The sequence below is a fragment of the Mustela erminea genome, chromosome 15 (assembly GCF_009829155.1).
Source record: "Mustela erminea isolate mMusErm1 chromosome 15, mMusErm1.Pri, whole genome shotgun sequence".
Taxonomy (NCBI): domain Eukaryota; kingdom Metazoa; phylum Chordata; class Mammalia; order Carnivora; family Mustelidae; genus Mustela; species Mustela erminea.
In genome coordinates, this window is record NC_045628.1 from 74994960 (window position 1) to 75022859 (window position 27900).

At 45.5% G+C, this 27900-nt stretch overlaps 1 long non-coding RNA gene across 2 annotated transcripts; it reads right to left on the reverse strand.

The window, feature by feature from the left end:
* On the reverse strand, nt 1-27900 carry LOC116574394. 2 transcript variants are annotated; one of them, XR_004279263.1, is made up of 4 exons: nt 27556-27900; nt 24388-24508; nt 2611-2702; nt 1-444 (listed from the first exon to the last, which is right to left on the reverse strand). It is a non-coding gene; the product is annotated as an uncharacterized LOC116574394 (long non-coding RNA). The 2 variants fall into 2 exon arrangements; XR_004279262.1 differs by having other exon boundaries at nt 24378-24508.

Sequence of the window (27900 nt, forward strand, 5' to 3'; positions counted from 1 at the left end):
AGGCATCTGAGCAGGGTTGACAGCACAGCGAAGGCAAGAAGGAAGAGTGGTGGGTGGGCAGTGAGGGGCTGTGGAGCAGAAGGTATGGATGGACAGAGAAACAGAGGCTGCTGGAAGAGAGGGACACCACCCAGGTGACCTGGTGTGGGACTCTGGGGAGGCCTGATCCCACCCCAGGTTCTTCCACCCACATTCCACCGGGCTGCAGGGTCGCTGTAGAGATGTGCTCCTCACCCAGTGAGAATTCTCCGTTCTTCCCAATATCCCAGTCAGACTGCAATAGTCCGTGCCGAAGAAGCATGGCTGATATCTCACCAGGGTAATTTCTAACAGAACTCTCAAGGCGTTCATGAATGGAGGTGGAGCCAGGACAAGACTGGGAAATTTCTATCTCCTGGAGTCAGCTCTTGCTCCACAGCCTTGGCAAGGCGAAGCACTGAGACCCTAGCATGGAGAGACAGCAACAGGCCAGGTGTGAGGAAGCAGCATGACCTATATGCAGTTAGAGCTAAGACTAGGGGTAGGAACCACTATTCGTGGAGTATTCTACTAGGAGCTAAGCTCCTGAGTGTAGGAGGGCTGCCATGAATACTGGTTGACTGAATGAATAGTGACCAATTCCGGGCAGGTGGACTGGAAGGCAAGCAATTTGCCCTAAACAACATTGTCACTCTACTACCTGGGCATGTGATTTTTTTTTTTTTTTTTTTTTTTAGGTTTAGCCCCTTTTGAGGATCTGATCAAGTTTATCAGTTTCCCAACAGAAAAAAATGTCCATTTGCAAATACAATCAATTTCAGAGGATTCAGAGCTTCCCTTTTCCCCCAGCGAACCACAGACTGTGAAACACTCCCAATCATCTTCAAGGAGCAGAAGGAACATTATGAGGAAGAAGGACTTTTCTCTACCAGTCCCCCAGGGAAATGCTGGGACGAGGAGATGGATCTGGGCTCTATATATATGCTCAGATGTCAATTGCTCCATCACATTTAGGGAAAGATAGATATCTGGCCTCCTTCCCTTCCCAAAGGGATAGAAGATTCCAGGGTGCTTCTGTTGTACCTGAGTTTTCGCATCTGAGAAACCACCAAGAAGCCAAAACCGATGCAATCACACGAGGGTTTCTTTAACAAGCTTAAGCTTGGGCCCAAGTATAGCAGGCACAGCGGAGTAGGGACTTGGACCCCGAGCTTAGTTAAGGCAGGGGTATTTATGGGTTCCTGTTACTAAAGCAGGGTGGGACTTCCTGTTACTAAAGCAGGGTGGGGGTCCTTAGAACTAAAGTAAAGTAGGGGAAAGTTCAACCCTTGGGCACAGGGGTCTGAGATGGCTGCCAGAGCTAAGATGGCTGTACTTATGCTAAGGCTAAACCTGAGGTGAGATGGCCTTAATTTTTCTCGGCCTCCACACTTCATCCTCCCACATCTCTTAGAAGTCTTCTAGGCTGTGCATGGAGCTGGGCCTGCATTGCCTGCCTGGCCCTCTGGCTCTAGTTGGAGCTACACACCTATCTGGCTTCCAGCCAGGCCAGAGTGGTTCATCAAAAGCTCTCTGCTTGCCTGGCAGCTCCATCCATCCTGGGCCAGGCTCAGCCCTAGCCCTCAGCCCCTCAACCTGGACCCATGGACCATGGCACTCTCTGCCAAACTCTCCACAGCCATCCCCACCTGAGGATGTGCTGCCTCAGAGCCCTTGGTTTACTTCTGAGGGGGTCAGTTCCCTGAAGAACCTACAGCTCACTATCCCATCTCTGAATATCCAACTACTGCCGTCCAAATTGGAGATTGCTTCTTTAACTTTCTTCCATTCCTTTCTCTTCTGGAAAAATCCAGTTCACTCCTCTATCAGTCAGGGTTCTCCAGAGAAAGAGAACCAAATATATCATATATATATATTTTAAAGAATTTTACTCATTTTAAAGAATTGGCTCCTGTGTTTATGGAGGCTGACAAGTCCCGAGATCTGCAGTCTGCAAGCTGGAGGCCAGGAGAGCTAATGTTAGTTCTAGTTCAAGTTCAGATCTGAAAGCAGGAGAGGGCTGATGTCCCAACTCAGGATAGTCAGGCAGAGAGTGAATTTTCCCTTACACAGCTTTTTGTTCTACTTAGGCATTCTTTGGGTTAGAGGATTTGGGAAGGCAATCTGCTTTACTCAGTCTACCAATTCAAATGTTAATTTCCGGAAACACCCTCACAGACACACCCTGAATAATTAAATATCTGGGCTCCCTGGGGCCTTGTCAAGTTGACACCACAGAGCCATCATAAAGGGCTAGGGGGTGAATTACAAGGAAGAGGAAATAGTCACTCTGGTTACAAAAGTCTAAAGCAGTCTGAACCAAGCTCAGGGTCATTTCTCAATGGGCTGTTGCACCACGTTGGATTGTTGACAAATCACTTGCTACTTATCAAATGAGCCTGGGTCACAAGAGAGGTCCCTCAGGGGGAAATGGAGCTGTCGGATGGAAGAAAAAAAGAGAGAGGGGGGTCAGAAACATGGCTTTTGAGAGTGACAACACAGACCCAGACTTCCTCTGCTCCTCACTTGTGCATGGGTCCGTTTGCTCTGCCATGTCCCAGTGAGCTGGAAAACCTAATCTGGGTCACCAACCTCCTTTTTGCCTTCTTCTCTGGGAACCAAGATCCTGGGGGTAGTTTTGGTGATGCCATTGCTTCTCACACTCAGCTGCCCGTGGAATTCACCTGGAGTGTGAAAACACAGACCGACTGCAAAAGCATTGTAACAATGTTAAATTTATTAAAGTTAATAATGGTACTGTAATTGTAAGGAAGAATGTCCCCATTCTTAGGAAGTACATATCAAGTTATTTAGGGGCAAAAGTCCACAAAAAAATTTTAAGTGTGTGTGTGCGTGTGTGTGTAGAGAGAGAGAGAAATGATAAAGCAAATAGATTAAAATGTTCACAGTAGATGTAAAGGGCGAATGGGTATTTTTTGTATTAGTCTAACTCTTGCAACTTGTCCATAAGTTTGGAATTATTTCCAAATAAAATGTAAAAACATTTCTTTAATAATCCTAATTCCCCAGTTCCCCCCTACCCCCTCACTCTAGAAGTTCTGATGTAATTGGTCTGTTTTGTTTTGTTTTGTTTTGTTTTTTAAGTCCCGAAGTGACTCCACAGTGTTCTCAGGCCAGGTGGCTGAGAGGTGGTCCCCTCCCTCTGCAGGCACCTGGGCTCACTGCGCCCTGAACCTGTCTTTAGCCTGGCCAGTCAGTGTTTTAGCTCAAGGTAGCTAGGGACCCACTGGAGAAAGAGACCCATTGATAAGTAAGCATGCTCTTTAAAGACCTTGCTGCATTGGGGATGGGCAGGTGTAGCTGCTAAATATTTATTACCCTCTCATTTCCTGCAGGGCTGACAGTGTATGACGGCCCTCACTTTCTAACCCTTCAGCTGTTTGGGCTGCTTTCTGTCAGGGGTGGCCTGTTTGCTGGAAAACCCTACCAGAGGGCCCAGGGATTACTTAAGCCTTTGTGACACCACTGGGTGAGGCCTGCAGGCTGGGGGAGGGGAAGTGGCAAGGGTATGGAGGGATCTGCCTTTCTCCTCTTGGACAGCAGTTGGAAAGAGCTGGGGGACAGGAGACTGAGCTCAGGTGGTGACGTGAGAAGAAGCCCCAGGGGGACCCATGTTCCACGCACACTTTAGCCAAGAGCTGACTTGTCCTTCTTTCTGCTTTCAGTTATCAGAAGTGCAGCCTTGTCTAGTCTATCCATCACTTCCTTTCACGGGTCCCTGGAGACCAGCGACATGCATTTGTGAGGTGAGAAAGGCAGTCTGGGGCTGCATAATGGAGCCTTCCTCTGGGCACCATTAGAAGCCCTTAGAGGTGGCTCACCTGGAGCTCATTAACACCTTTTAAAAGCATGCTACAAGCCATAGCTGACTCATGCTCCATGCGTGGTCCACTAACGGCTGCTGGATCTTTGTCGGCCATATGTCTTCCTCATCTCCTCAATGCCGTATTTGCATCATTTGATTTGTGTGCCTGTGCAGACTGAAAGGCGTTGTCTTTACAGGACAGATTCTCTCTGCTCTGTACCCTAGAGCAGTTTCCAGGAGCCGGATGGTGGCAGATCAGGATCTAAGCGGGGAGGAGGGGCTGTTTCTATTTGTTCTTTGTATATGCCTCCCCTCCATGAAATAGGCATCTAGTAATAAATCATATTGGGACCAGGGCCAACCTGAGGGCAGAGCAATCACGTCAACCAGATATCAGGAGAGAATCGAGAGGTCAGGGGAGACTCAGGAGCAGAGCAACAAGTTGGGGTGGGGTGCGCAAAACGGCTGTAGGAATGCATGGGTCCAAACAGCGTGATGCTGAGCGTTGCATCCTCGCTACTCAAGCGACTGTCAAAGGTACCCAGCACCACCTCCAGCCAAACAGGGTTTGGCACTGTGAGGAACGCAAAGACAAATTGAACATTAAGGCACTCACCCAGGACTGGGCAGCATTAAGCTAGGAATGGGCCCGATTAAATGAGATACAGGGGTGGGGCAGTGGCTCTCCAGCTTCGATGGCATCTCCGAGGTGGTGGCATTGGGGTTGGGCCATAAGAGTAGGGCAGGATTTTGACTGTTGTAGGAGAAAAGTTCTAGACTCTATGAAGGAGACATGGACCAAATATCCTGGACTAGCTGGTTCTACTGGCATAAGGTGCTTCTGCCTCTTTACCTAGAAAGCAACTTCCGAGGATAAGAGCTTTAACAGTTTGGGGGCTCTTGCTGCTACTAAGCATCTACTTTTGACCCCTCTTAAGGCTCCACTGGAATGCAAGCCCTCACGTGCTTGATAGGGGGAAGGCACGAGTTGGCCCAGGTCCCTAACACATTGCAAGGACATACCACAGGCCAGGGAATGGGGGGACTTTTAGGGAGCAGTTTAGCAGCCTGTTATTTTGGAGATTATCTCAGATCTGACTCTCATGAGCAAAGCAGCTTCTGGGTTGCTTTGGCTCTGGACAGGCAGAGGATAAACAAAATCGTCCCAAAGCTCAGGAGGCCACAGTTATCCCAAAGTAAATCTTCGAAGACCTCATTTTTCTTCTCCAAATTCTCCTTTGACATTCTCTTTACGTAAGAGATGCACTGGAAAGCCCTCTTAACTCAAAACACGTTAGCCTTTTTATTCCTGTTTTGGGTCTATAGCTCATACTTTTTGTTGCTTGCATTTCCTAGAGGGTTGAATCTGACCTTAACGTCTCATGTCCATCCTATCATTGTACCAAATGATCTGTTTTGTGAGAATGAAACCATGAGCCATGTTCTTATACCTGGGAGCAGAAGCTGAGACAAGTCAGCCTTCTGAAACTTTACCCTTGAGGGAGAGAAGAGGTCTGCACACACCCCTAATAGAGGACAGGATGGGACAGGACTGGGTGCTGCAGTGGTAGGGGAATGGAGTAAAGGTTTGCAGGCTGGGTACACACTTCCTATCTCCAGCCCAGTTGCTAAGAACAGAGGTGGAAACATCCCGGCAACTGGCGGGGCACGGGACCTAGTGGGATACCTGGGACCATGAAAAAGAAAGGGAGAGGGCAGTTAGGGAGACTTATCAGTGTGAAGAATGTTTTTCAAGACTAGAGAAGCAATAGTCATTCTATGTTTCATGCGTTTGAGCACTGGATTATTATTCCCCTGTGCTATAGTTATAACAACTTTCTCAGTGACAAGTAGGGAAGCTCCTTCAGGACAAGGGCAAAGAGGTTGTTTTTTGTTTGTTTGTTTTGTTTTTGCTTTTTCTTGAACTCCATAGTGCTCAGGGAAGCATTGAGCCTGCTTCAGGCACCCGATCAAATAATTAAAAAATTACTGGATTGGATCGCCTTGAATATGATACACCTCTGACAATTTTTCAAGCTTTGCAGTGAAGTGTCAGAGCAAACGGGCGAGAGGCTGACAGCTGTCCAAAGCTTGCAAAGAGTGAAACGAAGAAAAGAAAGACCAGAAGAGAAAAATGGTTTGTTTTCTCACTCTGGGGTTAGTACTGAGAAGTTACAGTGTCATTTGTTTGTGATTTATTTAAAGACAATATATAGGGGAAAAAATCCCCGTCTTGCATCATTCCTCCAAGTCACAGATGACAGTTCTTCCTTTCTTCTGATGTGTTCCTGTCGTGCTATGAACCATATTCTAGCTTCTTCTCAGTCATGGAAGCAGCACGGTGAGTACTGGGCCTGCCCAGAGGGTGGGAGTTGAGTTAAAGGAACTCCCCTGTCACATGCTTCCTCGGGAAAATCCGTCTCTTGTTACACATCTTATATCCAACTAAATGTCCATTTAGTGCCAGATTAATCTGTCTCCACTCTCCAAAATGGACTGGAATATTTAAAGCAGAGATGCCTCAAAGGAATGGGTAGGGTTGACGGAATGGTCTTAATAGTTTCCTTCTCCTTGTTGTTTCCCCAGGGCACTGAAACCCAGGCATGGTTTGATCTTGTTTCTCCTGCTATTGATTCTGTTGCTCAGCGGTATCTTGCTTAGAGAGAATCCTGACTCAGTGGAGACAAGGGCCATTGTTGGTCTGATTTCCACCTCACTGGCTGGACTGTCGCCTCTGGGCCAGTATCACTGGGGCAATACAGCCGTTCTTATTGAACCTTCTCTGCTCCGTCATTCTCCTCTGATGCGTTAGAGTGGCTGGTCATGAAGGCACTCATTTCTCAGATGTAGGAACCGAAGCTGCCAGTCCCCAACTCAGGAGCGGGGAGGAGCGGAGTGAAATTACAACCCGCAGGCAGTTTGCATCTGACTTCTCCAACGGGAAGCAAATGCCGTGTGATGAATAATAAAATCATATCCTTGTCACGCTCCTTCTCTCGGGAGCATGGAGCGGTTTGCCAGCACGATTATATCACACTTGACAATATTTACGGAAGGCAGGCACAAGGCTCCGGCATCCCTCCTGGACTCCTTCAGGCCCCTGTGGCGAGAACCTGTGGGTCTTCAGCGCTCCTGCGTCAGCAGCACTTGGCCGACCTTGCCCTTGCCCAGTTCATTGTTAATGCTGCCTTTTTGTAAAATAGCCTATGCAGGTAGGGACAATGAGGTAATATTAAAATGTCTTGCTTGCCCAATTGAGAAAGAGGAAACAAAATAATTCCCAGGGACACAACTCAGAGGGATTAAAGAGTTGCAGATGCTGAGTGTGTCTCTGCCATCTGCTCCTGTACTCGGGTCTCCTCCACCCTCAGGCTATGCTGGCATCCACGTCCGCCATGTTCTGGGAAGAATCCAGCTGGTGACATTGAATGCACTGCTGGCCTCCAACGTCAGGGGACACTTCCTGGGAACATAGGCAGCTGACAGCAGTGGCCCCGCAGGTCAACGGCAAGGAAATGCCTATTTTCCATTGAGTTCAAACTAGAGCTTAGTGGTTCTGAAACATTTTAGTTCCTCTTTTTCTTCATTTCTCGCTTCCTCCTTTTCTTGTCCAGTGTCCTTTTGTTCCCAGCCCTTTGTGTTTTAATTGGCCTTCGAGCTCCGCTGGATCTGCTGTCCTTTACCCTCTCTCTCTCTTTTCTTCTTTCCATTTCTCTATCATCATTTTGCCATTCTTGTCTGAGGATAAGAGAGGAGAACCAACTCCTTTAGTAACAAGATGACCCAATTTACATTCAGATTTTCAATAGCGTGGTTGCCGTGGCCCTTTCAGATCTTTCTTTACTTGCTGACCCGTTCGAAATCACCGATGAGCAAGCAGGTGGCAGGTATAGAGAAAGGGATCCTCGAAACATCTGATAGTCAGAACAATTTCTATTTATAACAATGGCTTTGGTCAAGTCGAATGTGAATGGTGTTTGATTGTAATCATTTTACTTTTCTGCCTTAAAAAAGGTGGGCAAAGCTTGGATCAAATCCTCTTAGGATTGTTCGGTCTTCCCGGCCAAGCTGTTTGTTTGCATTTAGACTTGTTACCTGGATATATTTTTGGATCAAAGAAACGCCAAATCACAGAGGTTCTAGAATGGAGTTCTTTTTAAAGTTGCTTTCATTTGCTATGTCAATATATCTCAAGCAGTCATTTAAAAAAGAAACATTTTCCTTCTATTTTATTGTTACTAGGTACTCAACCCCTGATGTTATTACTGCCTCCAACCACTAGCTCAGGAGGAGAGTTTCAGGAAGCAGGTGTCTTTTCGGCCTTGTTTATCTGGAATCCAGCCCTAGCATGGTGCCTGGTACAGTCAGGGCTCAATAAACATTCGTTGAGTGAATGAGTGAGCAAGTCAACTGAGGTGGCCATGGAAGGTGCTAGAAGACCATATGTTGGAATCAAGTGCTTCAGAGCGTAATTCTCTACCTAGAGCAGAGGAAGATTTTGCTAAGACAACAGAAGACCAGAGGAAGCTGGAATCATCGGTCTCTTGGCCAGATACTTCAACCTAGCTACCATCTGAAAAACACATTTCTAATTAGTATACTATATATTTATTGCAACATTTACAATGTGCCAGATACTATGTACAACTACAGGGATATCCAAAAAAAAAAAAAAAAAAAAAAAAAAAAAAAAATTGTCTCAACCCAAAGATTTCTTGGTATAATAAGGAAAGAATACTTTTTTGAACCAAATGTTATATGCCCATGTATTAAATTTTAGACTGAACCAAATAAATGCTTTATTTAAAAAAGAAATCTCATGAAGCAGTGAGTTTGAATTACTATTCTGTGTGTCTGTATTCCCTCAGTCTTTGCACTGAAATAGCACGAGAAAGGCAGACCATTTCTCACAGACAGCACCTGGAAGAAGCACTCTATTCGGATTGAGTCCATATTTCCTTCTTCTCTTTGACTATTTATTCTTTGCCCTTTGCCTATCTCAGCATTCTTTCTCCACAGGCACACCTAGAATTTTTGATGGAAGCTGTCACCAGTGACCAAGTGACTCTTCTCATTTGTATTTGTCACAGAAGGAGCACATCTCATGAGGACCTTGCCAGTCATACTCCCTGGCCTTACTGTTACAGTAGGGAAAGTTCCCTTCTCTAGAATTATCCTTGAAAAACAGGCAGGGGCTTTAATCTGTCTAGAGGAGTCTGTCTACTCTGTGAAAGAGAGGTATATATAAAACGACCTCAAAAGGCCAAAGGTGCCATAAGACCAGAGAAAAAAGACTGACAAGTTCAGCTTGTTGAGAAAGGGTTTATAGAGGGGACTTAGGGACAGAAGCATGCCTTGGGCACCCTGAAGACCATCAGATCTCCCCAACCCCACATTCCTTAAGGTCTGCTTTTGTTGTGCTAGAGGCCGGGAGTATAGCTGAGGGGCCACCCAGAAGGAGAATATTTAAGAATAGGTATGTGTCACAGTCATATCTCCAGGGCAAATCAAAGTCATTATGCCCCGAGGGTGTAGTTAAGGGTGTGGTTAAACAAAAGGAAAGAATGTGGGAGCTGGGGTCACAGAAGGTCATCATGGCGGATTTGTCCAAGATGGCTGTCTGGTTCACATACCATCTCTTTAAAAACATTCTGATCAATGAGTTCATGTACTTGTGCTCTGTTTCCAGCCATGACTACCAGTGGTTCTTAGTGGGACCATTTCAGATTTGGCCCATCACAGAAACCCAGAATCTTGGAGATGAATAAGACCTTAGACAGCTAACATCCTGCCTGATGCCGGAACTCTATTCTCAAAGTTCTGACAGATGGCCACAGAGTTTACGTTCTGGTGAACAACAAAGAGCTCTCTATCCCTGGAGAGTGCTATTTCCACTACTGAGCACTTTGGTTTGTGAGAAAGCTGTTTTTAGAAATTTGATTCCTTGAACTGAGCTAGAAATCACCTCCTTGCCACTTCCTTCCTTATTTACTTCCTCTGCTCTCCCCTCGACAATTACTCTTTGCTTCTAATCTGTCTTTTCTAAAATAAAACCTATTCATTCCTCTTTCTTCACAACAGCTCCTCCTGTATTTGAAGACAATTATGTATCGTAGTTTTCTCCCTCCCAAGCTAAGCACTCAACCTCTCACCATTTTATGTCTGGCCTTGTTTCTAGACTCCTCAGCCCCTATACACCCCTTCTCTAGGTACATTATTGTATGTTAGGATATGTCTTAAACGGTCATGCCTCGAATTGAATATCTTTCAGTTGTCTTTGGATCAACACACTTTGTTACTATTACTTATTACCTGTACACTATATTTCTTTTTTTTTTTTAAGATTTTATTTATTTACTTGAGAGAAAGAAAGAGAGAGAAAGCATGAGCAGGGGGAGGAGCAAAAGGAGAGGGAGGCAGAGAATCTCAAGCAGACTCCACTCTGGGTGCAGAACCCAATATGGGGACTCGATCTCACCACCCTGCGATTATCACCTGAGCCAAAATCAAGAGTCCAACACTTAACCGACTGAGTCACTCAGGTGCCCGTCTGGACACTGTATTTCTTTTTCTTTTTTTTAAGATTTTATTTATTTATTTATTTGTCAGAGAGAGAGAGAGAGAGAGACAGAGAACACAAGCAGGCAGAATGGCAGGCAGAGGCAGAGAGAGAAGCAAGCCCCCCACTGAGCAAGGAGCCCAACGTGGGACTCGATCCCATGACTCTGGGATCACAATCCGAGCCGAAGGCAGTGGCTCAACCAACTGAGCCACCCAGGTGTCCCACTATATTTCTATTTAATGGAGCTATTATATTAACTGTTTAAAGCAACCATATCATTGTATTTTATCACATTAAGCTTTTGGCCAAAGAAAAACTCCAGGTATTTTGAAAAGTGGGAATGCAATTAAGCCAATTCCCACCATTATGCTGCTGTGCAGTCGGTTTCTGACCAATTGTGCTGGTATAACACCACTATATTAATACAAGAGTATTGTTTCTTCAAATGTGCCCCAAGCTTGTTTCTGGCTTGTTTCTTGATCCCAGCCCCTCCTTTCCACCCTATCTACTGACTGGAATGCAAGGTTTCCAGCCTCAGTGGTCCCCCTTGGACTAAGACAACATCTCTGTCCTTTTAAAATTCTACCAAGTACAAGCACAGTCTGTGGGAAAAGCCAATTCCCAGGTAATATTTATTGGGTGGCTAAATGAATGCATTTTATGAAGCATTCCTATCAACAGTTTCTTCCCAGAATAATTCAAGGGTATCACTTAAAGCATAAACTCCTTGCCTGTTTTATGTTCTATTTCTTTAGGTGAATTCAGCCCAGTCATGGAAAGTCTTCCTAGTTTCCAGAGGATTTGAAGAATTTTCTCTTTATAAAGAAAGGGGCTGGGTGACAATGCTTATCATTGTAATTTAGTTTTTAAAACTACTCTCTAGCATGAAGGTAGAACATTATCGCTCTAATATTTGGACATAAAAAAAGGATGTAGAAAAAAACCCATTGAGCATAATGATAGCCCATGGCACCAGCAATTTATATCAGTATGGTGAAAGCCATTTCTTTGAGTGCTTTTGTCCTGCTTGAGACCAAACGGGCCTTGGGAAAATACTTGCACATCACCTAAATCAGCAAATATTTGCTCCTAAAGAGGGGAGGAGGGGCAGTTTTTACTGTCCATTCTGTATCTGTAATTATCAAACCATTTCTGTTTTAAAGGCCATGTAGCCTCTAACATCACCACCCCATGCCAGAACCAGAGAGTGAGCTGCTGTTACTGAATTTTTAGTGAGTCTTGGATTCTTCCCCAGCCATGGGTGATTCTGAACCCAAATAGTTTTCAAGGAAATCATGGTCATTGCTGGGCGGAATAATGTTTGGGCTAACACGATCCTTGCCAGGATTGTTTACCAAACATGTGTGCTTTCTATTTTTCCTGGGAATTGCCTTCCTTCCTTCTGTAGCCCCAGACACCTACCCCCTTATCCTTAGTCCAGAATGACATATATACTTTATTTTGCTTGGTTGTCTTTGGAATGTCTCATATTTGTGTGGCTTCCTCATCTGTACATAATTAAATCTGATTCCCTCCTGTTCATCTGTTTCATGTCAATTTCACTTAGACCAGCCAGAAGAATCTTGAAGGATAGAGAAAAAGTTTTCCTCCCCAACAAAATGAAAAGGCATGTGGGTATTCTCTTAAATAAATAGAAGAGAGGAAACCTTCAGAGAGCAAGAAAATGGATATGTCTAACTCTCAGAAGAAATGAAAATGGTAAACAGGAAATGAGTTTTCATTTTACTTTCCTTTAGCTATCCGGGCTATTTTAAACCATGGAATGGGAATTTTCAACATCTTGCCCACTTGGGATGGACAAAGTGAGCTTAATTTCCTCATCTATGAAATTTTCCTAAACCTTAGAGCCAAGAAGACATTTATAACACCAAGAGATATTGAATCACTAATGTAGAGGAAGGCTTACACTGGGTGTGGCTTACCATCATTTATTAAGAAGAAAGCAATGACTTTAGTAAAAATGTAACTCAGCCTCCTGGCTTTCAGTGCCCCTTAGATACTATAGAAATGATTGGGATATAGAAGGGGAAGCTGAGGGAGGGTGTTTGGACCCCTGTGCTTTGAAATAACTATCCAGACCTCCATGCATTGGATTGCCACTCTGTCAACTCTAGGTATCCAATGTTCTGGCAAGACAATGCTCATAGAAGTTAAAAGTACACACACACTTGGAATCAGTGAGACATGGGGTCAGATCTCAGCTGTGCCACTTACTAGCTATAAAATAGTGAGCAAGACACTTAAGGCTTCCCAGCCTTGTTTTTTCTTATTGTAAAAATAGTAATAATGATATTCTCCAAGTCTGCTGTGTGGAGTATATCAACTGATGGCTGTTAAGTGCTTATCTTAGAGCCTGGCACATGATAAAATGCTTTTTTAAAAAGCGTTAGCTATCATTTTCAAAGTAGGACCTGAGATAAAATACACTTTTGACAGTGTGAAGGTATTCCCCAAAGACTTGAATGCATTTAGTGAGATGCTACTGTGTGCCTAACCCTGCACCATGCATCACACAATATACAAAGGAAAGAAGCTTTTCAGCCTCAACCCCTTTGCTCTGGATTTTCTGTGCTTACAGGGTTCTGCTCACTAGGAAATTGAAGGTATAAACAGATGCTCCTTTTCTGGACCATGATGATACATTCTTAGAAAGGGTAATTGGAATCTATAAATGAACTTACAATGGCATATTTGTGTTATTAATTTCAAAACCCTCTAATATGTACATATTACATTTTGATGTAAGAGAACACTTACATATATATATGTAAATGTTCTCTTCTTTCCCTGATCTTGTCCACTTTCTGGAGACATACTAAGCTGACTAATAAAATGGCATGCAGTGGGGCAGCAGTGAGTAAAAGGAGAAGAAAGGCCCTAAATATTTCACATGCCAAGTGTTCCCCTCTGGGAGGATGGAGAGTCTGAGGCTATAAGAACCAACAGGACTGTGACGCAGATTCCCAAAGGCTCTTGTATCTGTTTGAGAGCTAAAGAAGTCTGGAAGCTTGTAGCGAATTGTGGGTGTTATTTTCAGTTGCTGAGTAAATTATTAAGAGGAACTGAGAAGAGAATTACACATGAGACTGGAAGGGAGTGGGTGTGCATCCATGCAGGGATGAGAGAGAGAGAGAGACAGAGACAGAGACAGAAAGAAATGGAGAGACCCCTTCCAGGTACTTGGGCCCATTAGGATATCAGGCCAAAGTAGTTAATAGGAGGGACAAGAGAACAAAGGGAGGCAATCCAAGATCTCACTTCCTTTAATACTTCAAGTCTTTTTCTCTATATCTGGGATACCCTGAAATAGGTTCGTGTGGAGCTCTAGACACCCCTGTTTTCTGTGGTCATAAACCACTAACCATGAAGATTGCAGAGCGAGGTGGGGTGGACACACGCCCTTACCATCGTGGGTCTGTCAGGCTGGTGGACAACTCAGTGGCTTATTGCTCTAAGGGAATGTTTGGAACCCTCAGTGACCACAGGACCCTCCTCGCCTGTGCCTGGTCAGCTGGGCAGGGACACAGATCTTTGTGAGACCAAGGCTATAACTTCTGTGCTCAGGATAACAGCTAAGCAGAGAACACTAATAATTTAACCCAGCAACTGAAAATAACACCCATAATTTACTCCCAGCTCTCAGAATTCACTCAGTTCTCAAAACAGTTTCTAGAGCCTCGGGGAATTTCTGAACGCCACAGTCTTGGTGTTTACCCCTTCCTGCCTGTGAGTTTCCCTCTGAGCTCTCCTCCTGAGGGGACCAGGAAAGCTAAGGACATAGAAGCCCTGCTTTCCCCCAACAGCTGCCTCCAGCTGCTGCATGAGATTTGGGAGACAGTCTCTTTGTGGGTAATGCCTGTTTCTTTTCAAGGCAAGCTTCATTTGGAATGAACATCGAGTCCAGATTTAGTGTCAGGTCTCCCTCCTCAAGACCATGGAAGTTGGGAAAATGTAGTGGAAGCCATGGGCCCAGGAGAGAGAGCGTGGCTTCCCGCTCTGCTCTCCAAATGGCAGTTGACCCCAGTTTTTGGCTGGGAGGATGGAGAGGAGAAGTACTCTGAGTCTATTCGTGTTGCTTCCTAGGCTGACCGATCCTCACGGGGTACTTGAGTACTCGGTTTACAAGCTGGAGTAAGGAGTCTGCAGAGAGTAAACGCAGCTCTCCTGAATTCAGAGAGGTAGAGGAGCCCCTTCCTCACTGCTCCCCAGACTGAAACAGAGGACTTGGAGGAATAAGATATGGGTAGAATGACAAAGGTGGTGGCCAGAGCACATGCAGGGGTCCTGACCACAGCAAAAAATAATAATAATAATAAAAAAGAAAGAAAGAAAGAAAGAAAGAAAGAAAGAAAGAAAGAAAGAAAGAAAGAAAGAAAGCCAAACCAACCTTAAGGGGACAGAGATAACCCCCCCCCACCAAATTTTGGTGAAATCCCTTGCCTCTCCTTAGTCCTATGACAGGCTCCAGGCTAGACTCACAGCAGCTACTGCCCACTACAGGGACCCAGTTCCTCCTCCTCGTGTCCTTGGTCCCCACACCAGAGTGACCTATATAGAACATACCCAAGTCTCCACCATTAATACAATGGGCCATTTAATATAGAAACAAACTCTTGATTGGTCTCTGATCTGGCTGACCTGTCCTGGTTCCCTGGGGGTGGGAAAAACATGTCTCAGCCCCAAGCACATGCTCTGTCAAATCCAGCGGGGGCCACCAACACTGCTTGTTCTCTGGATCCTGGGCCCTTTCTCACTGGGATGAGGATGGGTTGTCACAAATGTCTCTTTAAAATGAGCTCACTGGGGGCACCTGGGTGGCTCAGTGGGTTAAGCCTCTGCCTTCGGCTCAGGTCGTGATCTCAGGGTCCTGGGATCGAGCTCCACATCGGGCTCCCTGCTCAGCAGGGAGCCTGCTTCCCCTTCTCTCTCTGTCTGCCTCTCTGCCTACTTGTGATCTCTGTCAAATAAATACATAAAATGAGCTCACTGACTTCCTGTGCAAGAACATGATTTTAATAGAAGGCAAACAGTCTGTTGTTCAGCAGGTATTTTCAGAGAAAGCATGAGCTCTGCTGAACACCAAATACGAAGAGAACGTGCCCCTAGACTTGACACCACTCGGGAACCGCTGAGAAGATGGTTGTGGAAAAATGTTAACCTAGACACACTAGGAGATGTGGCCAGGGTGTTCCTTTCCTGAGCACCAGACTTTCCAAGGACAGGGAGAAGGGCACGGATAATTCTGGAGCTTGAGTGGCAGGGCTCCAGCCCAGTCCACTCCCCTGACTCCTTGCACAGATGTCTCCTGGGCCAGTGTGTCACTGACCATAAAGATACCCATAGTTTCCCCCAGATAAGACATCCCTTCAAGCCTGTCAGAATGTCAGAAGACAAGAGATAACAAGTGTCAGTGAGGATATGGAGAAAAGTGAAACCTTGTGCTCTGTTGATGTCGCCTTCTGAGAAAGGAAATCAATATCCCAAATACATAGCTGCACCCCTTTGTTCACCACAACATTATTCACTATAACCAAGACATGGAAACAACTTAAGCGTCCATCACCAGATGAATGGATAAAGAAAATGTGGTATGTCTGGACAGATAGATTGACAGAATATATATAAATGGATAAAGAAAATGTGGTACGTATATTGACACTATGGAATATTATTCGTCCATAAAAAGGAAGGAAGTCCTGACATTTGCAACAACATGGATGGGCCTTGAGGGCATTATGTGAAGCAAAATAAGTCAGAGAGAGACAAGTGCTGTATGATCTCACTTGTATGGGGAATCTAAAGAAAATAAATTCATAGAAACAGAATAATTGGTGGACTGCCACAGGTAAGGTGTTTGGGGTGGGGGACGTATTGGAAGTGGATCAGAAGTACAAATTTCCAGTTATTAAAATAAATAAGTCCAGGGCATGTAATGTACAGCAGGGTGACTATAACTAATGATACCATAGTACCTATTTGAAAGTTGCTAAGAAAGAACTTAAAAGTTCTCATTACAAGCAAAAATTGCAACCATGTGTGGGAACAGATGTTAACTAAGCTTGTTGTGGCCATCATTTTACAATATATCATATATCAAATCATTATGTTGTATACCTTAAACTTATACAATGTTATATGTCCATTATGTCTCAATAAAACTGGGGGGGGGGTGACATTAGTAGTGTTCCTAAACTCAGTCCCTCAAAACATCTTAACACATGGGCTAGCTTAAGGGCTTTTCAAAGGTAATTCTGTCTGTGACACCTTTGCCCCCTTCTCTTATTCTAAAACCTAGCCATCACGGTAGAAAACACTCCCGCATGATCGAGATAACGTATAAAGTGCTCTGGGCGCATCCCTAGAACTGACTTGATCCTGAAATGTACATGTGTCTGCTCAGACCTATTTGTGGGCAGAAGAGCTGAGGTTGGAAGGGTCTCTAAGAGACGGTATTGGAGCTGGGCCTTGCAGCAAAGATCGGGCTTTCCCAGTCAGGAGAGAGAGGAGTTGGAAGCATGCTCTAAAGCTGAGGGCCCCTGGCAGGGTTGTCAGGAGGAATGGGGTGGCTTTGCTGTGACTCCACAGAAGTCCTGCTCGGGGACACATCTTCAGTGTGGGAGCTTAGTTAGACTGGGAGGCTCTCGGGAACACACTTGGTTCAGCTATCTTTTCACAGACAAGCCAGCTGAAGCCCGGAGAAGGTCAATGAATTTTTTAAGGACAGATGGACTCTCATTGATGGAGAGAGGTAGGAAAGCATACAAAGCCCTCATAAGAACGTGATGGGCGCAAACTAAAACTTCTTGCTTAACACCAGTAGTGTTTTGCCTGCCTAAAATATCACACTTGCTATTGTATTTGTATGAAATAAAAGAAACCGTTAGGGCAAAATGATTTCAGGAGAACTTTCAGAGACCTGGAGGTGGTCATTTTCAGGGTAACTTAATCTGGAACCGACAATATAGAAAGTAGAAAGAAGACATTTCTGGTGGTTAGAGAAAGCTGTTTCCTGAATTTTTATGCTAAGCACCTTTGATTAGAGACATAAGTTATGTCAGAAAAAAAAAATGGGAAAACATCTGGATCTATAACTAACTTAAAAAAACATCTGACCGGGGTGCCTGAGTGGCTCAGTGGGTTAAGCCTCTGCCTTTGGCTCAGGTCATGATCTCAGGCTCCTGGGATCGAGCCCCGCATCTGGCTCTCTGCTCAGCAGGGAGCCTGCTATCTCCCCCTATCCTCTCTGCCTGCCTCTCTGCCTACTTGCGATCTCTCTGTCGAACAAATAAATAAAATCTTTAAAAAAAAAAAAAAGTCTGACCAACAAACACCTCTTTTCCGACAACCAAGGGACAGCTCATTACTTTTGTTAAAAGGCATCCCAAAGGGGTCTCTTGATGGCTCAGTCAGTTGAGTGGTGGACTCAGGTCATGATCTCAAGGTTGTGAGCCACGTGTCTGGCTCTGCACTCAGTAGGGAGTCAGCATGACTCCCTACTCTGCTCCTCCCCCTACGGTGCCTGAATCTTTCTTTAAAATAAATAAATCTTGGGGCACCTGGGTGGCTCAGTGAGTTAAGCTGCTGCCTTCGGCTCAGGTCATGATCTCAGGGTCCTGGGATAGAGTCCCGCATCGGGCTCTCTGCTCAGCAGGGAGCCTGCTTCCCTCTCTCTCTCTCTGCCTGCCTCTCCATCTACTTGTGATTTCTCTCTGTCAAATAAATAAATAAAATCTTTAAAAAAATAAATAAATAAAATAAAATAAATCTTTTTTTTTTTTTTTTTTTTTTTTGAGGTATCCTGGAAAACTTTCCTCTGGGATGTGCACTGAGCATTGATTGTCTGCACCCACATGGCACGTGATTTGCGTTGTTGGGAGATTTTCCTTTCCTCATTTTAGACCCAACTTCTAGAGTAGAAAGTGAGGTCCTAGTCTCAATCCAACTAATGGGACTTCAGTGGTCTTCCAACGTTTCTGCCACCTTTTCTATACGTTGGTAAAATTAAATGGCATCGGCCTTCCTGTAGTTTGCCTAAGACCAGAGCCTCGACATCGGAAGCTGAGACATCAGCATGCTATGCCTTGAAAATGGCTTCCTTTGGTCCAGATTATTACATTATTTTCTAAGAGGTTGCTGCTTCCATTGATGGCACTTGTAACTTACTGGCTAGACTTTTTTTTTTTTTTAAGATTTTTTTGTTTATTTATTTGAGATAGAGAATGAGCAGGGGAGGGAGAGAAAAAAAGGGAGAAGCAGATTCCCCGCTGAGCAGGGAGCCCAGTGCAGGACTTGATCCCAGGACCTGGAGATCATAACCTAAGCCCAAGGCAGATGCTTAACTAACTGAGCCACCCTGCTGCACCTCGCTGGAATCTTTGACCTCCGTGGCATATAGGTGATCCAACTGCTGACAATAATGATGTATGACTTCCTGGTGAAGGTAAGGGAAAGAATTAGCTAAAGAAATCCTTAACATCTCTGAGAGGACATTAAAGGGTTTTAAGAGTGTGAGAGAGAAAGGTGACCAGGAAAGGACAGCTCATCATTCACCACAGGAGTTCAGAGCTTCCCACTGGTGGCATCACATGTGGGAAGGATTTGATGTTGGCAGGGGCTAGAACATGGCCAGAGGCAGCCCCAAACAAAGGGCCCAGTGAGAGGCACTATGCTTTATTACCACCTTATTTCCTTCTGAAGACTTGCCTTGCGAAGTCACAGCCCTTCTTCAGCACTCCTCCAAAGCAACCAGTCTGTCATGCACCCATCCCCAACAGCCTCATCTCCGTCCCCCATGGCTACACTCAGTCAGCTCAGGGCACCAGAGCATCCTGCTGTATAACGAGACCCTGGGCAGAGACTCCCCTCAGCAAGTTCATGACCAGAGGTTCTTTCGGAAAGCCTTCTGCTCCTTCGACAGGGAAAGGGTGTTTTAGTCATCTCTATTTATCTTCTCCTTCCCCCACAGACAGGAGGAGAGTATCCTCTCTATACTGACGTACACACATGTATGCACTTTGCCGAGGGTAATCAGTATGTATCCATAGAAGACATTTTGTTGAACGAAGGAATGAAGAAACACAAACTGGGTAGGTCGTTCACAGTTTCCGAGTGGTGACTCACATTTACCTCTTCCACTGGGCTTGAAGACGTTTCTGTCTTCTCTCAGACCCGAGGCCCTGAGGCCCGTGGTGGAACCACTGTTCCCTCAACCACCTAATTGCTGACACTGCAGCTCCCCTGGACCCCAGCCTCAGAACTTCCCTGCACCCACTCTTCTCCGGAGGTGCTCTGGGAACCTGCTTCTACCTCCCTCTCATCTGCTTCTGTGTTCCCCATCATCCTTCGGTCCCACGGTTCACTTTATTTTTTCTGCTCCTCAGAGTAACACATAGTCACCACTGAAGTTTGGAAAATAGAATGAAACAAACGAAAACCCTCACTGTTTCCAAAAGGCCCATTTCCTCCCCGACTTCTCAGCCCCTGGGGCTCCCCTCCTCTCTGCTCCCCCCTCAACCTAGTCCTCCTTCCTGGAGGGGCCTCTCCCACTAGCATTTTCAGGTCTCTAGCTCTTCAGGGACAAATATTAGCATACGGATTACCATCGTACAACCCAATTGCTTCTCAATCACGAGCAACCCCAACCAGATTGGGGTTATTCTTAATTTGCATAATTTTGGCAAAGGGGTAAGAGGCACAGTGGGAAACTGGTGTTCTCATGTGTCTTAAAGTAAACACAGCAGGGGCTTGTTCTGGAGAGGAATGGGGTTTGGAAACAAATAAAAAGATAAAATGCAATAGGGGCATGTGGAGGTTTAATAGAGAAAGAAAACCGGCCAGGTTTCCGCAGTGGGTGAGCTCTGTTCTGCCCAGACAGACAGGCACTATACCTCAATGAATTCTTGCCATCCCTTCCGGCCTCATATAATGCAGGAATGGTCTCGTAGAAGGGCTTCAGGAAAATAGCAGAGTTTGACACAAGAGTTCTCTGAGGGGCCACTTGCTGCTACTATATTTCCTGTACTTCTTCGTGAAGTTTACCAGGCAGCTTGCCTAGGTCCAGTGGAAATGCCGAGTCACTCCAGAAGAATCTCCATCCACATCCTTCCGGGACACTGTGTGGCTCCCAGGACAATGTGTTCTAAATGGCAATTCTGCACAGAATGGCCTATGTGGTCTGACACAAGGAGGGTCAATGTAACAGAATAATTGAATTGCTACCTCCCCAGAATGGGCATGGTGTTGAATCACCATACAATCCCAAGAATTTGTTCTAGACCTACCATATCAAAAGAGCTACACAGCGAGGTACATGAACTCTTTTTAGGATCAGTGAGAAAACGAGACCAAGAAAAGTCCTACTGAGGGATTAGAATCTAGAGGATCAGCCAAATTTCTCAGAGACTAAATAAATTTTCCAGTATCACACAGGTGTTGGGTATCCACAGATTTTGACCTCCTAATGACCCTGACGCAGAATTATACACTGAACTATACGCCCAAAGAGAAACCTACTACAGAAAGGATTAGTGAGCAGTGTAGACTTCACTGAAGACTGGGTTAGCAGGGTGAAGAGGGGTTCATAGAGCACAGCACACAGCATTTCATGCCCCAATTCCTCATTAGACATCTTTCTCCTAGTCTTTGTTCTTGGCACTAAGTATTTCCTCCTGAAATTGTTCATTGATTTGACAACCTTCCATGGGGTTCAAACTTAGATCTAGTGCTGTCCTGGGAGCTCCTGCCATTGGGGAAACCAGAAACATGAGTGGATATAGCCCAGAGGAGATGCAAAGTTGTCGGTCAGGCTAGTAGAGACAAGAGGGCGTGTGGGTGTGGAGGGCACGAGGGAGCAGAGGGAGAGGCATAGCAGAGGGCATGGCTTTGCAGCCAAGAGGTGGCAGTGATAAGAAAGGGGCAGGGGCCACAGAGGAGCTTTGCCTTGGCTTGGAGGAAATAGAGAGCCACGAGAGGGCTTATTTATTGTTCTTATTTCCATCTGTATTATTTGTCCTGTCCTCTATATGCTCAGGAACTATACGATCAGCCTCCTTCTGCCAAAAACCTGTCATATGTTTGAAAACAATTATATTTCACCACTTGATTTTTCCTTTTTTAGGTTAAATAGTCCTGATGCTTTAACCTTTCCTCGTGGGACCTCTTATCCATCACGCATGCTCTCCTTTCATTTGTGTCGCTCTTTCTGGATTGTCTCAAGTTTTTCATATCTTTTGAAAAGTGCCATAATCAAGATGGCATGTGGTTTTCTTAAAGTCTACTGGGAAGCATAATAAAATGACTATTTTTCTTTCCTTTGCATGCAATTTTCTATCTAATGCATTCTAGAATCATGGTGGGTTGTTATCCCTCCTCAACAATAATGCAATAAACTTGGCCTGTTTCCCAGCTTGGGATCAGTGATGAATTCCAGGCCTCTTTCCCCTTATCCTACCTACTAGTCTGCAGCCAACCTTCACTTGAATCAGCACATTTGGTTCACAACGTACCCATTTGCACTGACCTGCAATCATTACAAACAAAATGATCCATTTTGTTCTATTCATCTTCACTTACATTTTGCCTCAACTCTCTCATAAGTTTGGGATCCCTTCCCTACCACTCCCCCAAAATCTGGTTCTAGAAAATAAGGTGCTGGGTGTCTTCTTCTCATGACTTGAAAAAAACACTGACCAATAAAAGTCTTTGAAATAGCTAAAAGACAAGTTCCAGGTATTCTTGATTTAATTCACATGAATTCCCTGGTTTCTGATTATGATAGAATTCTCTCTCTTCAGGCTCCCATTCCACACTTTCTTCATGTCTTAAGGAATGTCTTGCCTCTTGGGTCTTTTCTGATTTCTTGCCGTTGGGATTTCTGGAGTTATTTTGAAACCTGTCAAGGACATGTGACCTCCCAATCTCTTGGTGGAGGAGTTTCCATGATCCCTACTCCCATAACTGTTAAAAGCTGCTTTTGCAACGTTTTCTTGTTTTGTCAATTGAGAAAAATTAATTTCCTTCCTTCCTGGGGTATATTTAGTTTATCTCATTTATCCATGTTGGGAAACTGTAATGGCGTGATTAAATTAAGGGTTTCACACTGATTTGGAGGTGCTTACTGTGGGGTGGAGTTGTCGAGAGATTTTCCCAGAGACTGATAAGCAAGCTCAGGCGAAATGGAGAGTTGACAGTGATGCGAAGACAGAAATCTGAAGCTTTTTCTTCTTTTTTTTTTTATGTATAAGCCATCATTAAGTTAAGAAAATTGGTTTACATGCAAATTTTCAGTCCGAATTGAGAATTTCCTATCTTATAAAGTTTAGTTGCTGAGAAACTCAGAAAATAATGTTGCACTTTTTTTAATCCTAAGGAGAGAAAGGTGGAAGAGGAAATAGCACACAGGATTTTTCCTCTCTTATTTGTGGGGGGAAAGGCTCAAGGAGTGAGAGAGCATTATAAGAAAAGCTCAAAGATGCGCCCCTAAAAAAATTTCATTCTCTGGAGAACATATCTAAATAGAACATTAAATTTTCCAAAGAGTTTCTCCATCTGTCTCTCTCCTGAGAAACCCGGCATAGCTGCCCCATCCTATCATGAAGGGACTAGAGCAGAGAGGGCCAGGGAAGGCTTGTCTAAGGGCCCAGAGTGAGGTATTGTCCCTACCACCTTCACTTGGTGCCATTACTCAACCTGCCCCACCCTCTCCAAGGCCCCCCAACCCAGAAGTTACCTCAAGTGGGATCCAAGCTGGAGACCCAAAGATCTATGATGGTGCAGGGAAGACACTCTACAATGCCCTCAAGTGGGGAAACCACTCTTTAGAGGCTCCTTCTCCTCTAGAGCCTCGACAGCTGATGACGCACGGACGAATGCAGTGAGCGAGGCCAGAGGTACGCCACCATTAGTGATGCCAGGAGTGAGGCCACGCCATGGCCTCTGGGCCATATCATGAAGGACGAGGGAGAAATTGGTAAGACCAGTGTGGGGAAGTAAATGACAGATAGGAAGTGGCTGTTCAGGTTTCATACACCTGACTGACTCATCATCATGTTCATTCATTCATATTTTCCCCCCATTAAGGGTAGACTGAGCACCAGCTATATGCCAGGTGCTGTAGCTAGAGGTTAGGGCACCAAGGGGGATGGGCATGATCCTGCTCTCCAATGATGCCCACAGCATCTTGGAAGGAGAGTTGAGACAACGACGGTGTGGGTTTGGGCTGTCTGTCTTGGTGACACCCTAGCTCTCCCCTTCTGAGTCCTCTCTCAAAGCCACCATGTCATTCTATTGCCCTCATCCCTCATAGATTTGGTTGGTGCCCCTCAAAACTCCCATGGCACTGTGCCTTGTAGTACGTGCTCCTTTGTGATTCAGCTCTTAAAGATTTCTTTTGTGATAGAACATCCTTCCGAGATATTGTAAGGGTAGGAAGGATGCTTCCTCCGTTGTGGGGAGTCTGCAGATATTTTAATTTTTTGCGCCAAGCTAACTCACAGTCACAGATCTATCTCGCTTTTAATCCTTTCCCCTAAATTTTAGTTGACCCTCAAATCCCTAAAGATGGATCCTTTCTTTTTGGAGACTTGGCATATAGCATTTCCGTAATGATTATAAAAACATTAAATGATTCCAGGGGTTTGGTCTTCCTTAAACAAGGTCAGAAACCAGACGTAAGTCTGCCCGCCTATCTGAGGTTAGTAGGACACAGCAAAGCAACCTAATGAAAAGCATCTCCCCCACGAGAGGAGATTTCTACGTCATCCACATCTCCACTATCAGGTTCACTTTCTACAGTTACTGTGTGAGCGAGCCTATAATCAGAACAAAAATTTTATAATGGAAAAGAGAAAATAAAAGGAAAGGAAAGGAAAACACCATAATTAAAATTCCACCACCCAAGCCTTATACAATTATTTCCATGTAGTATGTAATTTTACATAGTTTCGGGTTTACTTTTAAGGACCTGCATGTTCTTGAGTCAGATTCTGAGTCAGCATCACAGGTTCAAATTTCTTCTCTGCTAATTACTTGCTGTGTGACTTGGGACCCATGACCGAACCTCCCTGTGCATTCTGTTGCTTCATCTGTAAAACAAGGGTAACAGTTAATACCTGCCTCATAGGGTGGTTGTGAGGATTAAATGAATTAATATGGACAATGAGTTACTCTGTAGTGAGCACTGGCATGTGGTGAGGTCTCAAAAAAATGTCAGCTGTTATGACAAGGAAAGGCAGGAAACCTGGGCCTCGTTGAAAAATGAATGTAGCAGCTCAACATGCAGATTTCTGTCATTTATCTACACAGTAACCGCTGCTTACAAGCAGCCCCCTGGCTGAGAGCATTGTCCTGAGGACCTGGAGTATTCGTGAGAAAGGCCAGTTGAAGGGAGGGTGCGGGAAGGAGAGCCAGGGGGCCTGGTGGGGTGTCTCTCCCCCAGAAGCCTCTAGGCAGTGGGTGGGAGGGGAGACGATGGGGAAAGAGGAATGAAAAGGAAGTGGGGATCATGAAAAAGGACAAGGGTCGAGGGGGCTGGCTGGCTCAGCCCGCTAGGCACCTCTCTGTCCCTTGGCCCTAACTGGCTCCCATTCCTATTATTGTTCCCATTTAGGGGGTTGGGGAGGGTGAGGAAGGTCTGAGCACAGGCAGGATGAGATAGGGAAATAGTCCCTGGCTGAGCTGGGCTGAGTAATTAAGGAGGAAAGGAACTCTGGAACCCACTGGACAGATGTGCTTATTGTGCTGAGAGAAAATCACAGAACATTCGGTGCCATCTGCGTGGAGAGCTGGCTGTTTGCATGATGCAGTGCTCACCTAAGGAGGTGAAGTATCAGGCTCCCGGGGGCCCCACGCATCTGCCCCCATGTCTGGTTAGCTCTAGGGAAGGGCCCAGGGGGAACCCCCAAATAGAGCCACGGGCACTTTCAGGAGGCTAGTGAGGAAGCAATCGACCTTCTTTATTCTCTGCCTAAGAAAAAAGGGTCAAAACAAAGAGTGTCTGGACTGAGTGTGTAGACAATGTTGGAAATAAAAATAGAAATAAAAAAGAAATCTATATGGAAAAATTTTAAATTTCTGGCACAAGGAATAATTGTCAATCTCATATACATAAGGAAGGTCTAGTAGGCAGACCTACCAGATGCCCCTGGGAGAGTTCCCCATCCCAAAATGTGCCCCTCCATCTGTCTCTGTCCCTCCAGACATAAGGGAGTTGGAGAACTTCCCTGACAGCCTAGAAGGTCTGTCTTAGCACAGGATGCTCTTACAGAAGTAACCTGGATCTAGGCGATGTCATCACTATAGTCCATTTTCAGAATGTCTCCTGAGCTGGTGCCCTATGTTTAGATCACAAGGGGTTGTTTGGGGAAAAGCTTCAGGACATGGTTGGGAAAGAGAAAGGGAGAAAAAGAAACACTCTGGGATAGGGTGAGGGGAGGTGGGGGAGTTTGGGCAGCTCTGATTTTTTAGCCTCGGAAGAAAAAAGGGAAGGGGAAAAAAAATACAGACTCTACAGCTTATCTGAAGCAAGCCAAATTGGATTCTAAATCACGGCACTTAAAGCATTAAGGACTGTATAATTCAAACAGTTCTCGACACAGAAGTAAAACTATGACATTCAAAGCAGAACGTAATTGGGCTAGAATGTGCCACTGTCCATACGGGGTTAACAAGCTTATGTGGGAGTGAAGGTAAGGAAGGCTTTTCACTGCACCCAGAAAGCTAGAGGATTAAAATACTCTGTCCCCCTCCCCAAAGGAAAAAAGTCAGAGGAGAAATGAAACAAGATTGGGAAAATTCTAATAACTGTTGGAAACTGGGTGAGGAGTTTATGGTGGGGGAGAGAGTCTTATCCTAGTCTTTCCAGTTTCTTGTATGTGTGGAAATACCCATGATAAAAGTATTTAAATGATAGGGAAAATAGAGGAAGGAGAAGAAAAGCTTCATTTTATCTGAGAAATTTTGACCCTGTTAGTAGTGTTATCTTAAGCAGATTAGGGAAGGGCTAACTCTATTGGTTAGAGACCAATAATTAATTAGAAATGGGACAGAAGGAAAGCAAAAATGTTAAGCAGGGGAGATTCTGGAGTAGATAGTTGAGGGGCCTTCAGGGCCCACTAGCACGCATGAGAGAAACCACTAGAAGGATGCCAGAATCACTCATGCTTTGAGCAAATATTTGCTAAGCACTTCTGTGCAGGGGATACAGCAAGAGCCAAACAGACATTCCCTTGAGCCTCTGGGCTGGGTCTGGGGGATCCCAGCTCCTTAATTCAGCCCCCATTGCTGCTTCTGGTCCCTTCTGGAACTTTCTTTCCAGATGCCATTAGTGGACCAGGTAGTTACCAGAGGACGGAGGAGCACAGTACCAACCACCAACATCATCCAGCTTCTCCTGAGAATCTGAGCTCTTCCCCCGCCCCTGGTCCCTTCCTCTTTAAAGGTTCATTACAGCCAACCCACTCAGCCTGCCCTAAAAGAACTAACCCAGTTCCTGGCCCAGAACATCTGATGTCACAAGCACAGCATGGGAGGGAGCAACGTCAGCAGGCAAGACATACTGAGTTTAGCACCAATCAGAGCTACGCACTTTCTGGTAACATTTCGCAGGGGCCAAGAAGCTGCCAAAGCAGCAGGCAAGCCCCACCCCGCCGCCCCCAACTCCACATGTTGACCTTTACTTGGCAAGGGCTCTCTGCTGGGCTGGGGAGGCTGCCTGTACCTCCCCAGCCCCCCGCCCCAACCTTTCTATGTTTGCTGCCCACCCAGCATAGTAGCTCTCCTGACTTGGCCGTGCTTCTGTCAATCCTACCTGTGGCTTCCCTATTCAGGAAGGCTGTGCTAGAACTGAAACGTGATCAGCTCCCCAAACAGGCAGTTGCAAGAAGGCATCTGCTCCCTGTCTGCTCCCGCTGTGCAAAGGTCCAGCCGAAACGCTCAAATTAGAGCTTGTTAGCCAATTGTTGAAAAACTGCGGCAGCACTCATTTGTAAGCACGATAATGAGAAATCCCAGTATGGAAAGTGTGGGTTTATTTTTAACCCTTCCACGGCGACACTTCCAAACACCTATACAATCAGCTGTGGGTCGGGAGAGGGAACGAGCCAAACGCAGGGCGCAGGGCGCATGCACTCACATGAAGCAGGAGGACATGACCCAGAGGGACAGTGGTCTGGGGACAAATGGCACAGGATGGGAAGAAGTCTCAGTTCCCACTGCTCTGTCTCTGACCTCAAGAAGAGCTGCGGCACAGTGAGCATGTCAGAACACCACGACCTGTTCCGAGGTTTTGTGAAAGACGCCAAGGGACGTTCCCTCCCTCGCACCTTGAGCGGCATCACTGAGTGATGGGAAACACCCTCCCCCCTGCAGCATCCCGTTGTGCCTCTGAACTCTTGTCCGTGACGCTGAGCTCAGCAGGTGCAATGTGCTCTGTGATATTTGATTTCCTGGCTCCGTTTGTGGCCGGGCCGGCTGTGAC